The sequence below is a fragment of the Festucalex cinctus genome, chromosome 4 (assembly GCF_051991245.1).
Source record: "Festucalex cinctus isolate MCC-2025b chromosome 4, RoL_Fcin_1.0, whole genome shotgun sequence".
Classification (NCBI taxonomy): Eukaryota; Metazoa; Chordata; class Actinopteri; order Syngnathiformes; family Syngnathidae; genus Festucalex; species Festucalex cinctus.
Window position 1 is genome coordinate 5,864,754 of NC_135414.1, and position 24,376 is coordinate 5,889,129.

A 24,376-nucleotide genomic window follows, 5' to 3' on the forward strand; every position below is an offset into this window, starting at 1 on the left:
ACACATTGAGTTCCTCCACATATTGTCTTGCTTCACAAGCATGTTACGTTCCCCTTCATCTGACAATTACCCCGGGTTTTCACCGGATGCGGTTGCGGTGCGGTTGCGGTGCGGTGCGTCTTGACTGCGTGCTCCGGACGGGTCAATTTTTTTGTCAATCCACACCGGCTCCGCACAGCTGCGGTCCGGCAGCTCCGTCGCCGCCCACTTCCCAACGTGTCTCGCGGGACCGCGCGCGCGCGATCATGTGGCATTTCACAACGACAAACATACAGAAAGTCTGTGCTCAACAGAGAAGCAGAAAGAGAGGTGGACTTCTTTTGATTTAACCTTTTCTTCTTCTTCTGCTATGAGATTCCATGCAGCATCCTTTTTTTGGTTGTCCTTATAAAAAGGATGTGCCGTGTCATATATTATTTTGTGGTTTTCCACCTCCAATATAAACCTCTCCTCGTCCATGTTCGCTGGTGTCTAAACCGTGAATGAGCACATGGCCCAGCGACGCCCACGTCACGTTTTGCTGAAAAGCTTGCGAAATAGGAGCTGGCGAGTGTTTTATTCTGAAAGGTAACCGGAAATTTATTTTGAAACTGTGTCGGTCTTCCTGTCCCGCTCGATGTGTTTTGTGCTAGCTTGCCATTTGCCGGAGGCCTACCGCTGCGGCGTCCGGCAAAAATAGAAAATAGGTCTATCCTTGCGGAAGGCCTGCGGCACGCCGCAGCTGAGACGCAGTCGACACGCAACGCACCCGCAAGCGGTGTAAACTGCACCATTCGAATGAATGGAATCGAATTGCTTGCGTCGCCGGACCGCACCGCAACCGCACCGCAACCGCACCGCAACCGCATCCGGTGAAAACCTGGGGTTAGTGTTGATTTTAAACATAGAAGGGCCAAAACATCCCTAATGAAAATTACATTGCATTAAAAAACTAGCCACCAGAGGGTGCTAGAACTGCACAAATGCAAATCAACCTGACTTTTTTTTAACAGACGTGTTGCATTGAAATATTGTGAACAGGACGACGACGATATTGTGGCAGTTGTAATATCACGATATCATGATATTGTGCTTATCATTCCTACTGACTAGCTCCGACATTTTTTTTTTCAAAGAGCCGAAATCAGAACTAGAATCGTCCAAATTTAAACAATATCCAATCCTAATTACAACAGTCATGTATAATCTGAGTTTGTATTCGTAGCAAAGTGCTTATTGATTGTTAGTGATGTCTTCGCACAGACTACACTGTCCTCTGCCACATCTTTCAAGTTTTAGCTCATTACAGATAAATAAGCCGCAATTTCAAATCGACTTTCTATCTTCGCAGGCCTAAAAGTGCTTTATAGTGTTGCCTTGTTCACCCAGAAATCTGGAGAAGCACGGGTTCATCCATCAGTCATGCCATGAGTCATCACTGAAGGCCCGAGGTAGAGAAGTGGCTGAGGTAGGCTGCATTTTACTGATAAACATCATGAGTCTGACGTATCATTTAATGGAAGCGCATCCATCATAGCTTTTCTTTTGGAGCACACACCACGTTCTGTTTTAATAAAAAAAAAAAAAAAAAAAAAATACATTAATAAATAGAGTGAGGGCACTTAGACAGCAGATTGAGCAGATGCGTTGGAAAAAAAATATCCCTTTATTCCCACAAAACTAAAGAGTTAATGACGACATTAATGATGACCTATGACATACACATATCGAGCAAGACCTCAGTTCAGCAAGCGTCAAAGGATTAACTCTGCATAGGTTTTACTATTTATTTGGTTCAATATCACGTTAAAGTGCCTTTAATGCATTCACCAGTATCACTTAGTCATTATGATAGTATAGCAGAATAATGAAACTTCAGGTTCTTATGAGTAGTGGGGTGTATTTCACAAAGCAGGTTTAGTGAGAAACCTGGATAAACAAACCCTGAAAAGTGGGAAACTCGTTTCCGAAAGGGAGGTAACTGAAACCCGAGGATAAGAGGGAACTCTAGCCTGTTTCATAAAAAGAGGTCATTTAAGCTCTCGTTCAGTTACCATAGTAACATGGTCCATCAACCTAACCTGGTCGGTAGCAGGTTTGTCACAATGAACATTGAGTTTTTCCCTGTACCCGCCTCCTTTCAGCCACACACGACAATTCATTTCGTCATTCATACAGTCCGCTGCGGCGACTTTTTGCGTAAATACGCCTCTAGTCTATAGCGTAAAGTCCACTTTTGTCACAAACATGGCATGTCATTTTGACAATGAACCTATTGATGAAGGTGCCGTTTAATTGCGCAGGGAATTAAATATTCGTTGCGAGATTGTTATCAGACCGCGTATATATGCTGGCATTTCCGCACAGTTACCTTATTGAGCTGTACAGTTTCACATCACAGTCCATCATCTACATGCACAACTTAATCCATCCTTACATTTGCAACATTACCAGACGTAGTCATATGCGCTCACATCGTAGCATGTATTGAGCTCCATTTTTTTCTTATACCCGTTTGAATAATGTTTTTATATTTCATCTTAAATCAAGTGCGCTTCTCCCTCGCAGGATTGCACCTAAATGAAATGAATTAATGAGCTATCATTTAACAGGTTTACCCTGTAATATTGTGATTGCAAAGGACTATACATTTAAATTTACGCATTGACCAGAGCAGCAATGTTCTCCTTACGCCGCCTTTCTCTAATGGGAGCCGCGGCAGTGTTGCACCTTTTTTTATTTTATTTATTTATTATTTTTTTTTTAATAAAGACATGTTCAAATTCGACACTGCTGCGATGTTGCACTTTTTTTTTTTTTTTTTTTTAATAAATTTGACATATGATCGCATCAGGATTTTCGGTTGAAAGGGGCAAAAAATAAAATAAAAAAGCAACGCGGAAGCAGAGGGTGGCGCCGGGCTCGGCTTCCCCGTTGCCATGGTGACTCGACGAATCGGGGCTCCATTGAGTTGGTCTTTTAACTGTGGGAGTAAGTCCAGGTGAGATACTCAGTGTTGATATAACTCACTGGAATCAGCTGGACTGGAACCGAAAGCGCAGAGTTTCCTATCGGAGGGTATGTCAGCTCGTTGTTCAGGGTTAATCTCAGTTTATTGAACCTCCTTTGTGAAATACATCCGAGGTCAAACATTTATACACATGTGAGTACAATAAGTCTTTTAAAATTGACTTATTTTTATTTTTTCCCCATGTTTGAATTGCATTTAACATGAGTTTGAATGTGACTGGTTAATTCTGAACACAGCAGCAACATAATAGATATAATAAGATGGTGTGCACATTTATGCAATAACAATTGTTAGTTGTTTATTTTTAGTCCCCCTCAAAAAGGTAAAAAAAAAAAAAGAGAAAAAAAAGAAGTTGCATAGGTTTTAGGCCACAATAATGGTGGAAAAAGTTTTGAAATGATTTCTCTGGGTCTGTTTATTATTTTTTTTTGTTACAAAACTTTGCATTTGAAGAGGAGTTTGTAGACTTTTTAAATCCACTGTATTTTACACTCCTCTACAAAAGTTCAAGTACTTTTTGCACAACCCTGAAAGAAGCCTAATATCAGAGCATAAATGGCCTCTTGACAAAAAAAAAAAAAAAAAGAGAGAGAAAATCAGTAACTTTTCAATGCACATGTGATTGAGAATATTTCTTTTTAAATTTAATTTTCCATTTCATACTTGTATTTCTCTCTGAAGCATTCTGCTTTCATCTCACTGCACCCAATCTCCCATCCTTCAACGCACCAAGACGGGCTCTCTCAAAAAAATACACCAAAAATATTTCCCGCTGCAATCATTTCACATTTCCTCAGCAAGCCATGATAACTCTTCACATCAAAGCACATGCAAGGTAAAGCTGCTCCTCCTCCTCTGCTGCCCAGAGCAGCGCAAATAATTGGCACCGACTTGCCGCTTGTATGCATCATCTCACACTGTCTGCTATCAGTACATTTACCGGACGCTCCACTCTATTTTCTATTATACTGCCATCCTCCAACACTGTTCCTCACAAAAAGAATGTGATTTGGCATAGTTGTAGTAGTGTTATGCTATGCGCCACTGCTCACTAACAAGTCATTAGTTATCCATGCATGTAGTAATAAGACTTTTCAGATGACGAGAGGCATTAACTAAGTCAGTGCCAGACATTTTCAAAGCAGCAAGTTCCCCATAGTGTCAAGCATTTTTGGAGCATTTTGACTGACCTTTCAAGACCCAGTGATGTTGTTCTCTGATTGTGTAAGAACTGAAACTAACAAAAGAAAGCGAAGGCTTGTCTTTTTTTCAAAAGAAAAAAAAGTTTCTAACTTTTTCTGTTCAATAATAATCAACAGTAGAGCATTAGTTGGTTTCACAAAAAACATTGGCTTCGGACCAAAAAGCAGAGAAAACGGAAACAAATTTTTGTAAAATCTACAGTAAAAAAAAAATACTGTCATGTTTTGGTTTTGTGGGGGTGGGATTTTGTTTTCTTTTGGTGTTTTGGGTTGTTTGTCATGTGGTCCTTGTCTCTTCCCTTGTCCCGTTATGTCTAACCACGTCCACCTGAGTGTGTCTTCCCTTCCCAGTGTATCCACCAATCAGCTTCCCTTGCCACTTGTGTCTTGCCCAGCTGTGTCTAGTCATTGTCAATTAGCCTGTGTGTATTTAATCACCTGTTTTCCATTCAGTTCTTGTTGAGTTATTGTTTCTGTTGCTATTGCTGTTCCTGTCATGCCATGTTGCCTTGCACGCCATGTCTTGTTTCCCTCCTGTTTTTGTTGTTTTAGTCACAGAGTACCTCGTTTGCCTTTTTGTTAATTAAACCCTTTTTTTTTACTTGCATCCCTGCCTTGACCTGTTTTTGTTGCCCCCTGCATTTGGGTCCTCCCTCCAACACCCCCACATCGTGACAGAATAACTCAACCAGAACTGGACCCAGCGGGGGCAATGTCAGAATTGGAGACCTGGAGAAAAGAGGCGCTTGAAGCCGGCGCCCGAGCCATTGCCGGGCTTAAGGAAGCCCTGTCGTTGGTCTGTGGTGCCTGGAGTGACGGGTCGGACAGGCCTCAAGACCCTGAACCTCGTCTGCTGCAGCCTCAAGCCCCTGAACCTCGCCTGCTGCAGCCTCTCGCGCCTGAACCTCTCCTGCTGCAGCCTCAAGCCCCTGAACCTCGCCTGCTGCGGCCTTTCGCCCCTGAACCTCGTCTGCTGCGGCCTTTCGCCCCTGAACCTTGTCTGCTGCGGTCTCTCGCCCCTGAACCTCGCCTGCTGCGGCCTCTCGCCCCTGAACCTCGCCTGCTGCGGCCTCTCGCCCCTGAACCTCGCCTGCTGCGGCCTCTCGCCCCTGAACCTCGTCTGCTGCGGCCTCTCGCCCTTGAACCTTGTCTGCTGCGGCCTCTCGCCCCTGAACCTTGTCTGCTGCGGCCTCTCGCCCCTGAACCTCGCCTGCTGCGGCCTCTCGCCCCTGAACCTCGTCTGCTGCGGCCTCTCGCCCTTGAACCTTGTCTGCTGCGGCCTCTCGCCCCTGAACCTTGTCTGCTGCGGCCTCTCGCCCCTGAACCTCGCCTGCTGCAGCCTCTGGCCCCTGAACCTCATCTGATGCCACCTCTCGCCCCTGAACCTCGTCTGCTGCAGCCTCAAGCCCCTGAACCTCACCTGCTGCAGCCTCTCGCCCCTGAACCTCGCCTGCTGCAGCCTCTGGCCCCTGAACCTCGTCTGCTGCAGCCTCTCGCCCCTGAACCCCTCCTGCTGCAGCCTCTCGCCAGTGAACCTCGTCTGCTGCGGCCTCTCGGCAGTGAACCTCGTCTGCTGCGGCCTCAAGTCACTGAACCTCGCCTGCTGCGGCCTCTCGCCCCTGAACCTCGCCTGCTGCGGCCTCTCGCACCTGAACCTCGTCTGCTGCGGCCTCTCGCCCCTGAACCTCGTCTGCTGCGGCCTCTCGCCCCTGAACCTCGTCTGCTGCGGCCTCTCGCCCCTGAACCTCGTCTGCTGCGGCCTCTCGCCCCTGAACCTTGTCTGCTGCGGCCTCTCGCCCCTGAACCTTGTCTGCTGCGGCCTCTCGCCCCTGAACCTTGTCTGCTGCGGCCTCTCGCCCCTGAACCTTGTCTTCTGCGGCCTCTCGCCCCTGAACCTTGTCTTCTGCGGCCTCTCGCCCCTGAACCTCATCTGATGCCACCTCTCGCCCCTGAACCTCGCCTGCTGCAGCCTCTCGCCCCTGAACCTCGCCTGCTGCAGCCTCTCGCCCCTGAACCTCGCCTGCTGCAGCCTCTCGCCACTGAACCTCGCCTGCTGCAGCCTCTCGCCCCTGAACCTCGCCTGCTCCAGCCTCTCGCCCCTGAACCTCGTCTGCTGCCGCCTCAAGTCCCTGAAGTCAGGACGATGGGCCAGGCGGCGCCTCTCGCCCCCGAACCCCGCCAGGCGCCGCCTCTCGCCCCCGAACCCCGCCAGGCGTCGCCTCACGACGCTGAACCTTGCAAGGCGCCGCCGCAAGCCCTGCAGCCGGCCCCTGCTCCTCGCCCAGCGGCGCACATCCTGTGGCCACCTTCGCCTCTCGTCGGGCGTCGTGGACGCCCTCCGGAATGGTCCCGCTGGGCTCTCGTCGGGCGTCTTAGACGCCCTCCGGAACGGTCCCGCTGGGCCCTCGTCTGGGCCGAATGAGTGGGCCGTGTTCCCGCCTCCGTGCCCCCTTCCGCCCACCCTTGTTTTTGGACTTTTTTTTGGGGGGGGGGGGTTCTGTCATGTTTTGGTTTTGTGGGGGTGGGATTTTGTTTTCTTTTGGTGTTTTGGGTTGTTTGTCATGTGGTCCTTGTCTCTTCCCTTGTCCCGTTATGTCTAACCACGTCCACCTGAGTGTGTCTTCACTTCCCAGTGTATCCACCAATCAGCTTCCCTTGCCACTTGTGTCTTGCCCAGATGTGTCTAGTCATTGTCAATTAGCCTGTGTGTATTTAGTCACCTGTTTTCCGTTCAGTTCCGAGTTATTGTTTCTGTTGCTATTGCTGTTCCTGTCATGCCATGTTGCCTTGCACGCCATGTCTTGTTTCCCTCCTGTTTTTGTTGTTTTAGTCACAGAGTACCTCGTTTGCCTTTTTGTTAATTAAACCCTTTTTTTTTACTTGCATCCCTGCCTTGACCTGTTTTTGTTGTCCCCTGCATTTGGGTCCTCCCTCCAACACCCCCACATCGTGACAATTACAGCATTATCTCTCCTTTTATTTATTTATGTATTTATTTATTTATTTATTTATTTTACAGTATTCAACTGTAAACCTGAATGCATTATGGGTTAGCAGATGAGTAAATGAATTGTTGATTTGATAATATAGTTAGTTCATGAAAACAAATGTTAGCAGAGAACTTGGTAATCCATTGAACATGATAATGTGTTGTCACTTTAGAATAGGGGTTGAAAAAAGATCAGTAAATGAATTGTTGATGTGAAAATATAGTTTGTTCATGATAACACATACAGAATAGGGGTTGGGAAGGCATTTGCAGATAATTTGTTCACAAGTTATAAATGATAGCAATCTACAAATATTGGCGGAAACACCTATATTGAACGTTAGAATGGATCTGCAAAAATATTACAGTCAATACCACGAATACACATTTTTCAACATGAACTCGGAATTGCCCATCATGACTTCATCTTTTATTTGTGCATTTTAATTATTAGTAATGATATTTCTGAATCATGAGTTAATCATTAGTTAATATTTGGAAATTATTTGTTCATAATTCTTCAATAGATACAAATTACTAAACTTCAATATGAGTACATATTTGCTCATCATGACATCATCTTTTGTTTATGCATTTTACTGATTAGTAATGGATATTTCTTAGTCATGAGTTAATCATTAGTTAATATTTGCCAGTTATGAGTTTATCATCTTTTGTTAATGCATTTACAAGTTATTAGCTAACAATTTGTAAATTATTTATTCCTAATCTGTTTATATTTACAATTTATTAGTTCAACACGTGTCATGTTTCGGTTTTGTTTGGGTTGGGTTTTTGTTTTATTTTGGTGAGTGTTGGTTGTCTGGTGTTCCTGTGTTTTTCCCCAGTCTCGATATGGTTCACCTTGTCCACCTGCTTGTGTCTTCCCTTCCTGGTGTGTGTTGCTGATTGGTTCCCCCTCCCTGCTGTGTCTCCCAGGTGTGTCCTGTTAGTGTGTCATTAGTGTTGGTATAAGGGAATGGTGTTTGTCTCACGCGGGTGTGGGAGTATTGCATGTTAGATGTTAGATGTTAGATGTTAGATGTTAGATGTTAGATGTTAGATGTTAGATGTTAGATGTTAGATGTTAGATGTTAGATGTTAGATGTTAGATGTTAGATGTTAGATGTTAGATGTTAGAATCACAGTGTTGTTTCTGTCTGCAAAGTGTGCAAAGTCTGCCAAGTCATCCAGTCCACGCCAAGTCTGCCAAGTCATCCAGTCCACGCCAAGTCTGCCAAGTCATCCAGTCCACGCCAAGTCTTCCAAGTCATCCAGTCCACGCCAAGTCTTCCAAGTCATCCAGTCCACGCCAAGTCTTCCAAGTCATCCAGTCCACGCCAAGTCTTCCAAGTCATCCTGTCCACGCCAAGTCTTCCAAGTCATCCAGTCCACGCCAAGTCTTCCAAGTCATCCAGTCCACGCCAAGTCTTCCAAGTCATCCAGTCCACGCCAAGTCTCCGCATCTGTCCACGCTACGTCAGTCCAGGTTCGTCATGCCAGTTCTGGTCCCGTTCGTCATGCCAAGTCCATCCACGTTTCACCCTGTCAATAAAGTCATTAATCAAGGATAAAACCGGTAAAGTGGGCAGCCTTGATAATTACAGGCCGATAGCACTAGCCAGTGTACTGTCTAAGGTTCTGGAAAAAAATCTTGTTGCTCAGGCTGAAAGACCTCATAAAAACCACAGATAATCAATTTGGTTTTAAAGGTAAACACAGTACAGATATGTGTATTTATGCTTTAAAGGAAATGATCAACCAGTATAAAAGTAATAATTCCTCTGTCCTTTTGAGCTTTATAGATGCTTCTAAAGCATTTGATCGAATTAATCATAGAAAATTATTTGAAAAACTAGATCGAAGAGGTGTGCCTAAATACTTGCTGAGGATCCTGGTATACTGGTATGGTCATCAAACTATGCAAGTAAAATGGGGGAGTAGCGTCTCGGCCCCATTTGGTGTTAGTAATGGGGTGAGGCAAGGGGGAATTCTTTCCCCACTACCATTTAATGTATATATGGATGACCTCTCCAAACAGTTGGGGGCCTGCAAAACTGGTTGTATGATTGGAAATTTATTAGTAAATCATATTATGTATGCAGATGATTTGGTGATTTTTACTCCCAGCAGTGCAGGTCTCCAACAGATGCTAAATAAATGTTCAGGGTATGGGGTATATCATGATATTAAATATAATGCTACTAAGAGTGTAGTAATGATTTGTCGAACAAAGGAGGATAAAAATCTTAATTTTCCAACTTTCAGGCTTCTGAATAATGATCTTTTACTCTGTGATAAAGTCAGGTATCTTGGCCATTTCTTTACAGACAAAATGTCTGATGACGAAGATATTTGTAGGCAGCGCCGGGTTTTATATGTACAGGCAAATACGCTTAGACGTAAGTTTTATGCATGCACTAAGGAGGTGAAGCTGTCGCTGTTCAGAGCATACTGTACTCCTCTGTATACGGCCCATTTGTGGTTAAATTATACCCAAACTAGTTTACAAAAAATTAAGATAGCTTATAATGATGCACTGAGAGTATTACTAAATCGACCTCGATGGTCTAGTGCAAGTGAAATGTTTGTAACTGAAAGAGTTAACACACTGCAGGCAACATTGAGAAATTTGATGTTTAAATTTGTCTGTCGGTTAAATGATTCGAACAATGAAATTATTGTACATTTGTCAAACATCTGTCGAAGTGCTATACGATATCAGTCCCAGTTCTGGAAACATTGGTACTGTTGTCTTTTATATAATGCTTCTTAGTGTATATTGATATGTATGTATTTCTGCTTTATTTTTTATTGGTCTGTGTGTGTTTGGACTTCGAGTCTGTAATAAAGCTTCATCATCATCATCATCATCATTCTGCTGTCATTCCTCTTCTCCCTGCCTGGTTCTTCTGCCTCTGGGTCCATCCACCACACCCCCACCATAACAGAATGCTCCCACCAACCCGGAGCGCAAAGTCCCTGTCCCGGCCCCTCCCCGCCGGCCTCAGGAGCCCGTCCCGGCCCCTCCCCGCCGGCCTCAGGAGCCCGTCCCGGCCCCTCCCCGCCGGCCTCAGGAGCCCGTCCCCGGCTCCCCGCCGGCCTCCCCGTTCCGGCTCCAGGCCCTCGTCCCGGCGCCTCGGCAGGCCTTGAATGATTCGCCTGTGCCGCCGCAGCCCCTGGATGATTCGCCTGTGCCGCCGCAGGACGATTCGCCTGTGCTGCTGCTGCCCCTGGACGATTCGCCTGTGCCGCTGCCGCCCCTGGCCCCTCTGTCCCTGGCCGACGCAGCCCCTGGCCCCTCTGTCCCTGACCGACGCAGCCCCTGGCCTCTCTGCTCCGGGGCGAAGCTGCCCCTGGCATCTCAGGGCCCCTTGTAGCGGCCAATTGGCGTCTCAGGTCCCCTCATAACGGCAGAGTTGCTGCCTTCTCCAGCTTCCTCGTCTCAGCCCCAGCCCAAGTCTCAAGCTTCCTCGTCGTCTCAGCCCCATCCCAGGTCTCAAGCTTCCTCGTCGTCTCAGCCCCATCCCAGGTCTCAAGCTTCCTCGTCGTCTCAGCCCCAGCCCAGGTCTCAAGCTTCCTCGTCGTCTCAGCCCCAGCCCAGGTCTCAAGCTTCCTCGTCGTCTCTGCCCCAGCCAAGGCCTCCAGGCCTGGTGTCCGCCCAGTGCAGCACGGTCACGGCAGCCGATCCGGGACCCAGCGCCAGGCGGCGCAAGAGACGGGCCCACCGCGGGGACCGGCCCTTGGCGGAGCCTCCCCAGTGTCCGCTCCCTGAGCCAGCAATTATGCCGCCTCCTGCCCCCCCCCGATCCAGATTTCATGAAGTTCTGTAAGGCAGTTTTTCGCCCCTTTGTAGATTCTTATTCGTACCCTGATTTGAGGACAGTGTGTTGCTCCCTTTCCCGTCCCCGCCCTCCCCGTTTAGGCTCGTCTTTGACTTTTTTGTGGACGTCTGGGAGCCGTCCCTTGGTGGGGGGGGTACTGTCATGTTTCGGTTTTGTTTGGGTAGGGTTTTTGTTTTATTTTGGTGAGTGTTGGTTGTCTGGTGTTCCTGTGTTTTTTCCCCAGTCTCGTTATGGTTAACCTTGTCCACCTGCTTGTCTTCCCTTCCTGGTGTGTGTTGCTGATTGGTTCCCCCTCCCTGCTGTCTCTCCCAGGTGTGTCCTGTTAGTGTGTCATTAGTGTTGGTATAAGGGAGTGGTGTTTGTCTCACACGAGTGTGGGAGCATTGCATGTTTGCATGTTAGATGTTGATTGTTGCATGTTTGTATCAGTGTTGTTTCTGTCTCCCAAGTCATCCAGTCCATGCCAAGTCTCCCAAGTCATCCAGTCCACGTTTTCACCCTGTCAATAAAGTCGTTCTAGTTGCTGTCATTCCTCTTCTCCCTGCCTGGGTTTTCTGCCTCTGGGTCCACCACCACACTGCCACCATAACAACATGAGTTCTCATGATTTAATCTTTAATGTATTACAAATGGGTAACTAACAATCGTTATTATAGTGTTACCCAAAGACAAAAAACGGCAATTTCATCAACAAAGTTAATAAGTTGATTTCAAAGAGTCAAGCATTCGAGTAAAAACTAAAAACACAATTTTAAAAAAATCAAAACCTCATGTTTTTCATGTAAAAACAGGGTAATGGCAACAGTTGCATAATAAAGGTACTTAATAGCAGCTAATAAGTTAATTTATAATTGTATTTGTAATGCACTTTACATTTGAGTATTTAAGTGTAGTTTTGTAGCCACAGTTTGAGGACTATTTTAAAAATATGTAAAGATCCACTCATTTTTAGTTCCCTTGGCAGTTAGTTCCATTGTACCATTGTTCCATTGTTTTTACCCATTAGGGTTTTGAATTTGCACAGGACACAGTCAGTTGAACTACCTTGTGTAGAATACTGATGAGTTTGGCAGTTAGTTATTACAGTGTTAGCCAAATCTGAATTTCATAAACACACTTGACGAGACCCTCTTCCATGTTTTACTGTTGAAAAATTTACTTGACAAATACTGTATATATCAGTGGCAATAAAGGTTTAGATTCCACTTGACAAACATAAATGCCCACGCCAGGGAATGAGTTAATTAAATCATTTGGTTTCATTGTCTGCTGTTTGTAACGTATCGTCATTTATCATAAGTAAGCATTCTCCGAAGCCCTGAATCTATTCTGTCCTGTCTGGCCACACTGCCACTTCTTTTATCTTTAATGTAGCTTCTTTCAACTGAAAAGACTGAAGTACACATATTTACTGTACTGCATGTTATTTAATTCAATTGCTATATAAAAAAGGAAAGTTTCATTTTATCCATCCATCCATCCATTTTCTTGACCACTTTTTCCTCACAAGGGTCGCGGGGGGTGCTGGCACCTATCTCAGCTGGCTCTGGGCAGTAGGCGGGGGACACCCTGGACTGATTGCCAGCCAATCGCAGGGCACACAGAGACGAACAACCATCCACACTCACAAGCACACCTAGGGACAATTCGGAGCGCCCAATTAACCTGCCATGCATGTCTTTGGAATGTGGGAGGAGACCGGAGTACCCGGAGAAGACCCACACGGACATGGGGAGAACATGCAAACTCCACCCAGGAAGGCCGGAGCCTGGACTCGAACCGGAGTCCTCAGAACTGGGAGGCGGACGTGCTAACCACTCAATCACCGTGCCGCCCAGTTTCATTTTAGATAATTAATATATTGTTGGACCCTAATCAACCACAAAGTTAATTGCTCTGCACCGTGTACACACATGCATACACACGCATGCACGCACACACACTCACACGGCTGGGCTGGCTGGTGGTGAGACAAATGCTACTGTATCCCGCCGGTCTCGTTTGTTATGAGCCAAGCCTCACTGCTTTAACAGCATGGTCTTCTTGCATAAAAAAAATAAAATGTTTTTTTCCTCTGGAACATACGAGCGCTGGGAAAGTTAAATTGTAGTTACTGATGCTGCTGGAACCTCAAAGGAGGTTGTAATGCAGAAAGTTTGTCCATCTTGTTCACTGCCGCTGTGCTGAAATAAAGGGATTTTTGCACTGAGGGCTCGTGGGTCATTGCCCCCACCTTATCAAGCAGATGGAACTATGGTTCTTTTCTTTTTTTCCCCCCAGCATTTTATAAGCTTATCCTGTTCAGTGTCACTGCAGGGGCTGCATCTCAGCTTACTTTGGGCACATTAAGTGGGAAGTGATCCCAAGGCATCTGCCCAAAACTCAGCTATGTGAACCACTACACAATCATGTTCTTGTATTCTAGTACAACGCAGAGAAATGGGTGTTTAAGAATATAGTTTTAAAGGGGAAGTCAACCCAAAATGTATTTTTGTAGATTAATATGTTCTATGCATCCCCAGTGGTCTAAATGTGGTCTTCTGCTTAATATTGTTTTAGCGGAATATGAGTTAAGCAGCAAAATCGAGCCATTTTTATCTACCTCGGTTCCATTTTGCCGCTTGCTGTCGACTGAAGATGACATCGACATTGCTCATTGTTCTGGCAACGACCAAACACAGCTCACCTGTTTTCTGAAGCTGAGCTGTGATCGGTTGTTACCTGAGACCTGAGCAAAGAGTGACGTCATCTTTCGTCGACAGCAAGTGACAAAATGGCCGCCCCCTGAGATGGATTAAAAACAGCTGGATTTTGCTTCATAACTCTTATTCCATAAATCTAATATTAATCAGAACGGCACGTTTAGACTAGTGAGGTCACGTATATTATTGTCAAGAAATGTTTAAGGTGGCGGCACGGTGGTTGAGTGGTTAGCACGTCCGCCTCCCAGTTCGGAGGATTCCGGTTCGAGTCCAGGCTCCGGCCTTCCTGGGTGGAGTTTGCAGGTTCTCCCTGTGCCCGCGTGGGTCTTCTCCTGGTACTCCAGTCTCCTCCCACATTCCAAAGACATGCATGGCAGGTTAATTGGGCGCTCCGAACTGTCCCTAGGTCTGCTTGTGAGTGTGGATGGTTGTTTGTCTATGTGTGCCCTGCGATTGGCTGGCAACCAGTCCAGGGTGTCCCCCGCCTACTGCCCAGAGCCAGCTGAGATAGGCTCCAGCACCCCCCGCGACCCTTGTGAGGAATAAGCGGTCAAGAAAATGGATGGATGTTTAAGGTTGACTTCCACTTTAAATCGGATTTGTTTTTTGTTTTTTTCAAAGGAAATATTTATTTGCTTGTATGATGAATACCGGTTAGGACTCGACGTGAATGGTGGAAATGTGTGACTGATTAACTTCCACCCAAAAAGGTTTGTAATTGCCTATAGATGCCAGATGACGGCTGCCAAGCACTTTTTTCTATTAGACAAGGCTATGTCCTGACTAAATTAAGTTTTTCCTTCAGTTCTGATGGGCCTGCTCACTTATCAAGTGTGAAATTACACATCCAATAGGTCGCTTGCACATCGTAATGCATCATGGGAGTTTTTCCTTCGGGCGCCATATTGGGTGTCCGCCGGTTCACAAGGTACACTCGCGAGTTACACGGTAGAGCTTATCAACCTGATGTAATTTTCACGATTTACCGGAAGATCAAAAACAACGATACAGGCAGAAGGTGTCTCTGTGTGGCGGGATTGATCCTAATTACGTCCTGACCAAGGGTGATTTTTTTTTTTGACGGAGAAAGCTTGCTGGCCAAATGTGACATCTCTGGACATCTTTCCCTACCTCGTGTTGACAACATGCTCCATAACACGCCAACAAATCCCTGGAGGCTTACAATTATTTTGTAAGCGGGTGGATACAGAGTGTAAACTTTAACATCGCATCAGAAGAAACGGTTGCTGTTGCACGTAAGTAAACCACGTGGTGTTGGTAATTCTGCACACAAAAATGTTGATTTGTTCTCAGGCTTCCTGTTATCATTGTGTTTACATGCACAGCTGGGTTTACCTGATGTGGTTTTTCTAATCATTTTATAACAGGCAAATATGGCAGAGCGTATAAGAATAAAAAGTAACTGCACAGCCTCCCCGTGGCTTAATTAAATTTAATGCTACCCTTTCACTAGTTACATGTTACTTAATCAACTTATTCTAAATGGTTAAGGTTAACCACTCTCAGAGGACGTATTTTTAGTTTCAGTTTCCAGTACAATAAAACGTGTTCATGGTAACTACTGAGCATACTGACAGCTTTTCTTATGATCTCACGGTTAAGGAGGCTGTCACAACACCCAATTTCTGTCTGGTGCCAGATGGCAACAATTCCCATCACTTGTCACGACAACACCAATAGTATTACCAGGTATGTATGGCTTTACTTTTTGTAGTTTCTTATTTAATTCTATGTTTCATATTTTCATTACAATGTTTGTAATATTTTCAGATTCAGGCACAGATGAGTTTAACTGGACGGACTTCTGCGACTTTGTGGTGTGGACAAAGTGTGATTGAGCGAGTCCACCCAGATCGCTCGTTTTGGCCAGTTGGAAAAGCCAGAGTTTTTTTCCCCCAAAGTCCCCTCCTTACCTGAACTGCTCGGGAGAGCATTTACTAGATCAGCAGTGGACTTCCAGTGTTCCTGCTCAGCCGCTGTCACCTACCACTTGCTCATGTATAAAGTATCGGAATAAAGTAGTTTTTTGTGCTGCAGCAGATTGTAAAATCAAATGATATCACTTGAAGTGTGCCAATCTAGACTGCCAAAAGGACAGTGGTTTTGTGACAAGTGTGAAACAAGGATTATTGGGAAAACTGTAACACAGTACTGGTACTTGTCTTACATTAAACAAATTTAAAAGAGAGCAACTTTTTCCTCTGTACATAGCATAATGAAAGTCATTGCGTACCCCATCAACATTACATCATACCGTCATCTCAGGATGGTAGGCACCTGTGCTAAAATAAACTACATTAATTAACAGTTCAATTTTTAACCCTGAAATTACTACATCTAATCATTATTCACTTCATTTTTTGTGCTTTTAGAAATAATAGAGATTTATGCCATTACTTTAAGAGGGACCATATTGCACATCGAGTCAAATCCTGTCATTTGTATTATGTATAGCTTTGTAAACAAACCCAACAATAGAATTTGTATAAACGCTGCCTTTATTAGCGCCAAACAGTCGCATGTTGTCCTCCTCCAATGCTTTGATGCTCGCCTTCGTTTCCATCATGTCATTGGCAATCAAGTCGGTGTGGCATGAGATCCCTAAAGAAAAAAATAAATTAAAAAATCACAAAAAAATACGGTACCAGTAATAGGTTTAATATAGTAAAGTAGTATAGTTTTTTTTGTCAGTGTAAAAGAAATGTACACATTTTGTTGCATTTTTTAATGTATGAACATTGCTACAGGCAAATACTTATTTCTATAAACACTTCCAAATGTCTCTAAAATATAAGGTGCGTGTACACACACAAACAAACACATACATTCACTCATGCATACAATATATCATGTAATGAATTCTGAGTGGCATACCAGAGTCAATGATGTCAGCAGTACTTGAGGGTACAGGTTACTGGAGCCATCTGGCTGCATAACTGCAACAATCTCTGCCACTTCGAGTCGTCTTTTCTTTGCTTGTCTCTCCTGTGCACGTTCATATCTTGGCACCGACTGGGCTGAGACATAGATGTTGTAACTTGGGACCCAACTTTAATGTTGGAGCCCAGTCGGGATGATTGGACAGAAAAACGGGCGCAGGGCGACCTGTTAAAATAAACAAATATATAAACAAATAAAATATGGAAAGACTGGTTATTTTACCGCAGTAGGGTGGCCGTGAATAAGTTCTTTAGCATGATGTGTAGGCTACCGGGGGTCTGTTTTCTTGCATCACCCCCTTCTGTCTCTTTTTTTTCCAAGTTTACATTTTGCCACCAAAAAACATGTTATCGGCATTAAAAGCCCAAGACTAATCAATCCAATTTCAGCAGTAAACACTTTGCACTGGCACTACTTGGGTGAAAATGTTCGATGTTAGCTTTCGGCTAACGTCCGCTAGCCAGCTTGTACTACCGAACTTGCTTGCTCATGAATCCAAAACATAAGCAACTTGCACATATATGGGCGGTCGAAACGTTATTAATCCTCATGCATTAAATAAAGGTAAACAAGCTTACCGCTCACAAAGTGATCGCTGCACACACGAGCCCAAAGTAACGACTTCCCCCCGGAGTCCGCACTCCTCTGTCTCCAGGCCCTGGTTCCTAATTATTTTCGGAATTCGGAAAAAAGACCGACCATTTTCCCCCTTGGCTTTGTTCGAACAGCCAACGATGCAGCAACAATGTACCATTTTAAACGCAGAAAACAAACGTGATAGATACGTGTTAGACCGAATCGCTACGTAAATGGAGGCCACCCAGCATGGCGACTACGAGAAATCCGAGGCGGAAGTGACGACATGTGCAAGCGACCTATTAAATCTATCTACCTATTTCTGAGTGTTTCTGTGAGTAAGTCTGAATCTCCGCCCCACTTTTATGTAACAGCGCAGGTCATTTACATAAAAATGCCACTAAATGAGCTTCTCTGCCCATAACTTGTCAGGTAGTCTGGGTGAAGATCGGTATCAGGGCTGATATTGATACTAATATTGATACCAATACCAACCTTATTTCAAAGCGTCTGTAGTCACGACAGCAGCCAATACCAGTATCGTCCAGCCACTTGAGGTTGTTTTATGATTTATGATGAACAAGGAATTAGAACTTTTACGAACGGAAAATTGCCATTATTTCATGGAGTTCTAAAGATAAATGCTATTTGGGATTGGGATCAATTGGGATTGATAGGTCACTCTTTAAAATTACCTGTCATTGATATTTCTGTGGGGAAATTTTATGTATCAAAAGTACTAATGGTATCGGTACTTGTTTATCGTATTGGTGACTACTGAAGAATTGAGTACTCCTACTGGTATTGGTCTAAGAAAAGTGGCATTGAACATCCATCATTTTAACAATAGACTGTTGTGCTGTTGTTGTAGTCATTATAGAGCAGGGGTGTCAAACTCATATTAGCTCAGGGGCCACATGGAGGAAAATATATTCGCAATTGGGCCGGATCGGTAAAATTGTAAAATAATTTGTAAAACATTGCCGTCAATTACATGCAGATTTTCGCTATTTGTGGGCCAGCCCTAAATTGTGGGGCGCATCTGTACAAATATTGTCCTAAATTTTTTTTGCATAAACCTGTATATTGTTCACTGATTGTGTGCCGGGTGCCGTTAATGAAGTTATAAGGACGTTAATCCTTGTCATATGTGTAGTTGAATGTGTCTTATTCAGCATGTTTGTGTTTGATTCATGTTTTTATTTTTTAAACAAACTAACTTTAAATTGTGTTTAAAATAACGACATTCAGAGCAATTCCATGTACAAGATGCATTGCTCAACTGAGCCTTACTTGTGTAATTATGAATTTATAAGCTTTGATTGTGGCCGGCTGATTAATTGGGCCGACAGTCTTTTTTTTTTTTTTTTTTTTTAACTTTACAAAACCATCTCGCGGGCCGGATTAAACCCCATTGCGGGCCTGATCCGGCCCCCGGGCCTTATGTTTGACACCCCTGTTATAGAGTGTCTGTCATTGTTGAGTGTGACAATGGAGCTGTACCCTAAGTTACAGCAGGAAGCCACATCGTAAGTGCATATGCCAATATTTTCTGCACAGCAGTGTGATTTGTGTAGAAAAAACATTTTCATTGCTGTGCCTTCTAGCGAGCTAAAGTTTTATTTCTCCTACACTGTTGTTTGTTTGTTGGCATGTCTTATTTTAACTGACATGTTCCCAGTTTGCCGTGTGTAGGCGTAAAAACAACCTCCCCCAAACCGAAGTGAGTAGATGAGATGAGCCAATTAGGGCTCCAATTCCCTCATGGCCCTCTTACTACTACACAGAATGGGAAAAATGTTAGCTAAACATAAGTAAATGAAGAGAAATGACTAACCTTTGACTAGCTTTTGACTCACTTCAAGAAAAGCCTCTGAGGTGCACAGCTAATGCTTTCTAAACATAGTGTCCGGGACAACGTCACACCAAGTCAAGTAGGTCATTGTGCAAAACAGTGTAATCAAACCAGCCGTCCATGAAATTTGGAGTGTGCCCATTTTTTCGGCTTATGTTAAAGCAAGCCAAAGACCTGCCAAAGGCAATTTGCAGATCCAGCATATGATGTAAAAATGTAATAAATAAAAAAAGCACCTCTCTCTCCTTCAGACACTATTGGTGTAGCCTACATGTAATACTAACAAGGATTATTTAATATACAGCATATAGTGCCGATACAGTCCAACATCAAGGAGCGACTTGATTATCTGGCTTAATTAGGGTTGCAGAGGATGCGAGAAAAGCGAAGCCACAACTTTCCAGATGAGAGATGACAACCTGAGCACATCTGCCCCTTTCTAAGTACAAACAGATGTTTGGACTCCTAATGTAGGCAATGCAGAAAATGTATTTTGCCACATTACCACCGGGGTGCTGACCCCATCAGCTGTAAATAATTTGTACATGGCCATCTACCACCTGTGTCACTGTGTCCTACTTTATCTTCACCGACCTTTACTTGAAGAATAGAGATGAGGCTAGAGATAGCACGCTTATAGGCATATATTTTTAATCCTCAATGACAATTGACTAATAATTAGTAGTATTAGAAGTTTATTTTTCTTCCTTTGTGTCTGCATGACTGTGACTACTATATCCTCCTGACTACCAGCAAAAAAAAAAAAAAAAAAAAAAAAAAAAAAAAAAAAAAGTCCAATCATGTTTATTTTGATATTTCCCAATCTTTGTGAAGTAACTGGAACACTGGAAAAGACATTTTTGAAAAACAAAAACTTTTTATTTTTAAGCTATGATGTGTCCACTACAGAGTTCATTTTTTTAAAACTTAAAAGCTAGGCTCAAATGCAGTTAAAATAATTCAAACAATACTTTAATGTGTTCTTAAGAGTCTTATAGAACACATGCTAACAACATTTAAAGCCTAAATTTGTTCAATAAAAAGTGTTATACACTTACTTTTCCTCTTCCCTAAAAAGTGCTTGCACTGAAGGAAGCCATTTTCTTTTATGATGCAATCAAAGGCAGCAAAGCCCCACCCCTACACATTTGGTATCATTGGAAAGCTCGGAATGTCCTCTATAGAGTATAAATTCAATTTAATTCAATCGTATCCACTGGGTGGGAGATATTCAGATTTAAAAAGTCCACTACAGAGGACAAATTTGAATTGCTGGTAGTCAGGAGGATATGAAAATACTGCCTACTAGTGGCCAAGGCAAGCACACTAGATGTGGACAGCAAACTAATTAGAATTGTAGCATTAAATCATAATGCACAAACTGTTAATGCTTTACATCTATTTAGTTATGTTATTTTCTTATTTTTGTTGACTTGAAGAGACATGTCAAAACACTACTTGGAATTTAAAACACAACTCTGCGACACAGCAAGCTATGCTTTCGGTAGAGGATACCACTGCAGGAGACCTGCTTATTTATGTCACAGATACTGGACAGAAGATGAAGTTTGAGAGGAAATGTTGAAAACCACACGCCACTGCTTTGCTGTCTGTGCATTCTCTCCACGGGGATTCCACGATTAGGCTTTGGTATTCTCTCAGTGCTACTCAATCCCCCCAGCAGGTGTGTTGAAGAGCACCATGGTTTCAATGCTGCAGTCACACTGTCTTCAATTTCTTCACTCAATGGTCACAATATTAGCTACACCTGCACAATGTTATGATACTCTGCAGAAAAGATGTATTAAAAAAAAATCTGCCTTTATAAAGATAATGAGGGTTCGTTTTGTGTTCATTTTTGTTGTTGTAGTTTGCACGGTAGAGCTGTTTTCATATCTTGTCCCTGTTTTGTAGCTATATAAGGTAATGAAATTGTGACACTGTTTCTTCAAACTTATGAACCTATTTTGAAATGCCTGCTAGTGCAGGAAACATCTTGATTTGAAACTATTTTTAATCCACACCCAAACAGTGCTTTATACTGTCGCACAGTGTTATGTCGTAATTGACATTTATTATCTTTGTGCCAATAGTAGATTTTTATTGCACTTTGACAGTGTTTCAATGATCTCAATGATTCTCATTTTGTTAGTACACATTTCCCGGGAATAGTTGAAACTTGTGATCATGGCTGCTGAGGTCCTCTGTTCCAGGCAGGCTGCGCTGGCACAATATCTGCTACTCAGTGGTGTTTTGGTACATTATTCTGTGAGTTACCGCACTGTAGTAAAAATCGTATGGCCATGCAGTATGGGGAGAAGTTGAATAGTAAAGGCAACAGATCCTTAAGCAGTTGGGGTTTTAGTTCATGCCTTGCTCAAGAAAGCAGCTCTCCAACCAATTCTAATTTTCAGGTTTCAGTTTGCAGTGGGATGCTCAATGCAGTGAGGCTAAAGCCGTGGAAAAGGTCCGACCCAGAATCCAACCTTGAGCAATAAAGTGAAAAATGATCCACAATTTCCAGAATTACTTGCAGGAGACCACGATGGCATTTACATTTAGATTAAATTAAACTGTAGAATTGGGGGGGAATAAAAAGGCTGTCTCTTGCATAATTCCTTAATCCAATTCCTTTTAGAAATATTGTCATATCCATATATCATTTTCCCCATCTTGTATGGCTAATAAGAGAGAAAATATTATAACCAGCTCTCAGTTTAACGCTATAGAGATCTCAAAGAGTGGAAAATTAAATGCAAATCATAATAATCATATTGTTAAATTAAGAATCAAAACAGAGTATGACTATCTTAATAAAGACCACATTTTTTATACAACTCTTTTGATGGATGAACTCATAGTAAAATATTTACTTCTCCTGAGACAATAAAATCCTACTCTTATTGAGAACAAGGAAATCCCAACTACAAAAGGGTTGAAATGCATGATTTAGGGCATCTACTGTCCTTATCTCCCGAGATGGTCACATAAAATAAACATTTATGTCATTGAACCTAATTAGAGCGCAGTGACTGATTGAAAACAGAAAAGCTCGGGTAAATTTTCCCTTTCATTTTACCCAGGATACCACTTTAAAGCGTCTGCCAAAGACCGTATCTGTCGGCCTAGTTTGTCTCTGAGGATCCTTCAGCTGCCAGTCATGCTAGCAGCTGGTGTGAAGGCATGACCGGCACACAGCAGACAAGCCAGCCTCCGTGGGCACAGCATTACCAAACCATAGCTGAACTGTCAGTCTGGAGGCGAGTGAGGGCCGGTCTCAAACAGTGCAAGTAAACAACAGGCAGTTTGAGTCTGAGAGACAATGTCATTCCTGGAAGAAAAAAATAAATACTCACAGCACAAACTTTGTCTCTTCTGGCTATCTTTGCCACAAGTGACCTTTCTGCATTCAGTATCCTTTCATAAAATCCAGTGAAATGTAGTCAAGTCTTGAAAAGATGTGTCAGATCACTGAGTGAATGTTGACATTCAAAATGGTGCAACAAAAACATATTGCAAGCTTGTTGTGACAAGCATTAGAAATGTGTTTCAGAGTGAATGAAGATGCTAATAAAATGCAAGGAGTGGCATATATTGTTAGTCACATGATTCTTGGCATAGCTAAAGCAATGTCCCATTTCTGCTTCATAAATCTGGACTGCTATTTACATGCATCTAATTTTTATTTGCTTTGATGTGCAATGTATTATTATACATTTTCTATTGGAGATCTTGCAATTAGGGGTACACAGTGTATATCATATCATTTTTCAGATTTTTCAGGAAACAAATAATTTAACCATTTGCATCATGAGGAGATGATTTAGAAAAAATGTTTAAAAAAAAAAAGACTTAGGCAATTATTTTAAGTGGGTGACGATATGTGGTAGATGGCATATGTCTGGCATACGGTAGATATTTGAAGTCAACTGACCAGTCGTAATAACACTTGTAGATGACATCATTATATCTGCTATAGTGTGGCTTCAAGCACGTCTGACCATGGAGCTGGATGAGCTACTGCCTGCCTTTTTTTTTTTTTTTTTTTTTTTAAGTTGTGATCCCAATTGCAATTTCTGGTTGATACGGTAAATGTAATATTGGTAGCAATTCATAGAGAAATGTGTTATGAAATGTGGTCCATCTAACATATATACTCTAATAGTCTCAGTACACGGTTGATGTAAAAAACAAACTGTATAAGATCACATTAGTCACTCTAAAGGTTAATAACTGTAAAATGTTTTCATTTAAGGATCCCAACCAACAAAGGATCTGTACTCTGTTACGAAACAGTTCAACTGCGCAATCACCCTGAACATGAAGAGTGGTGCTTTTACCACACACGTACAATTTTGCTGCTCTGTGCTTTGTGATGATGCGCATGGTGAGCGCAGAGCAGCAGTCTTTTGAAATGAAGACGGTTATTACAGCCATAACGTCAGACCACTTTAGAAGGCCTATTCAACAGAGGGCTAATGCAGCCATACTTTATGGCATTGATGGGTTTGGTCTTTTTCTTTGGAAAAAGCTGACGAGGAAAAAAGAAGCACCGGCGATTTAATGTGGGGATGTCTCTATCACATTAAGAACAAGAACAACAAGATTTAGGAGACAGTTCAACCAGTCAGGGGTTGGATTATCCAACCAATACCGGTAGTTACATGGACAATTGTATGTTTCCAATCTTGTGGGAACAGCTTGAGGAAGGCCATTTTCTGTTCTTTGTGCACAAAGCAAGGACCACCAACACACGCTTAAATGAGTTTGGCGTCGAAGAACAACCCGGAAGAGTTGAAGCTATTGTAGATTTAGATTCACTTTAAGTTGCATCCCTAGGTTTTTTTTTTTTTTTTTTTTTTTTTTGTTTTTTAAAGGCTGTGAAATGATTAACCTTGGTTTGATAATTGTTTTCACAAAAACGTTTGAACAGGGGTGTGTAGACTTGTTATATCCACCATGGGATGCATAATATATATTGTACATGTCGATATAGTTGAGAGGAGTGTTTTCCCCTTTGCTTCTTGTGCATTGCAACAGAGTTGCGGTTGTTTGCACCAAAAATAAACTGACACAGTTGCAAGGTGCATGACCAAAATTGGTTGCTGACAAAAAAAAAAAAGAAGAGCTTTTGGGAAAAAGCTGACAGATGGACTCAGATAATGGTGATACAGGGGAACCTAATTACGTGTGACGCATACTGAGTCAACCACAATGCAAAAACAATTATGATGCA

The 24,376-nt window shown here is 43.2% G+C and overlaps 1 protein-coding gene and 2 long non-coding RNA genes across 3 annotated transcripts in view; 1 reads left to right on the forward strand and 2 right to left on the reverse strand.

Annotated features, from left to right (window-relative positions):
- The window catches only part of galnt18b (UDP-N-acetyl-alpha-D-galactosamine:polypeptide N-acetylgalactosaminyltransferase 18b), a 99,865-nt gene that overhangs the window by 22,566 nt on the left and 52,923 nt on the right, over positions 1–24,376 (reverse strand). The gene's annotated exons all lie outside the window — the stretch shown is intronic.
- On the forward strand, positions 14,661–15,663 carry LOC144017065 (uncharacterized). The gene is made up of 3 exons (XR_013283085.1): positions 14,661–15,004; positions 15,372–15,458; positions 15,540–15,663. It is a non-coding gene; the product is annotated as an uncharacterized LOC144017065 (long non-coding RNA).
- Positions 16,250–17,561, reverse strand: LOC144017064 (uncharacterized). Its single transcript, XR_013283084.1, has 3 exons — positions 17,288–17,561; positions 16,644–16,874; positions 16,250–16,370 (listed from the first exon to the last, which is right to left on the reverse strand). It is a non-coding gene; the product is annotated as an uncharacterized LOC144017064 (long non-coding RNA).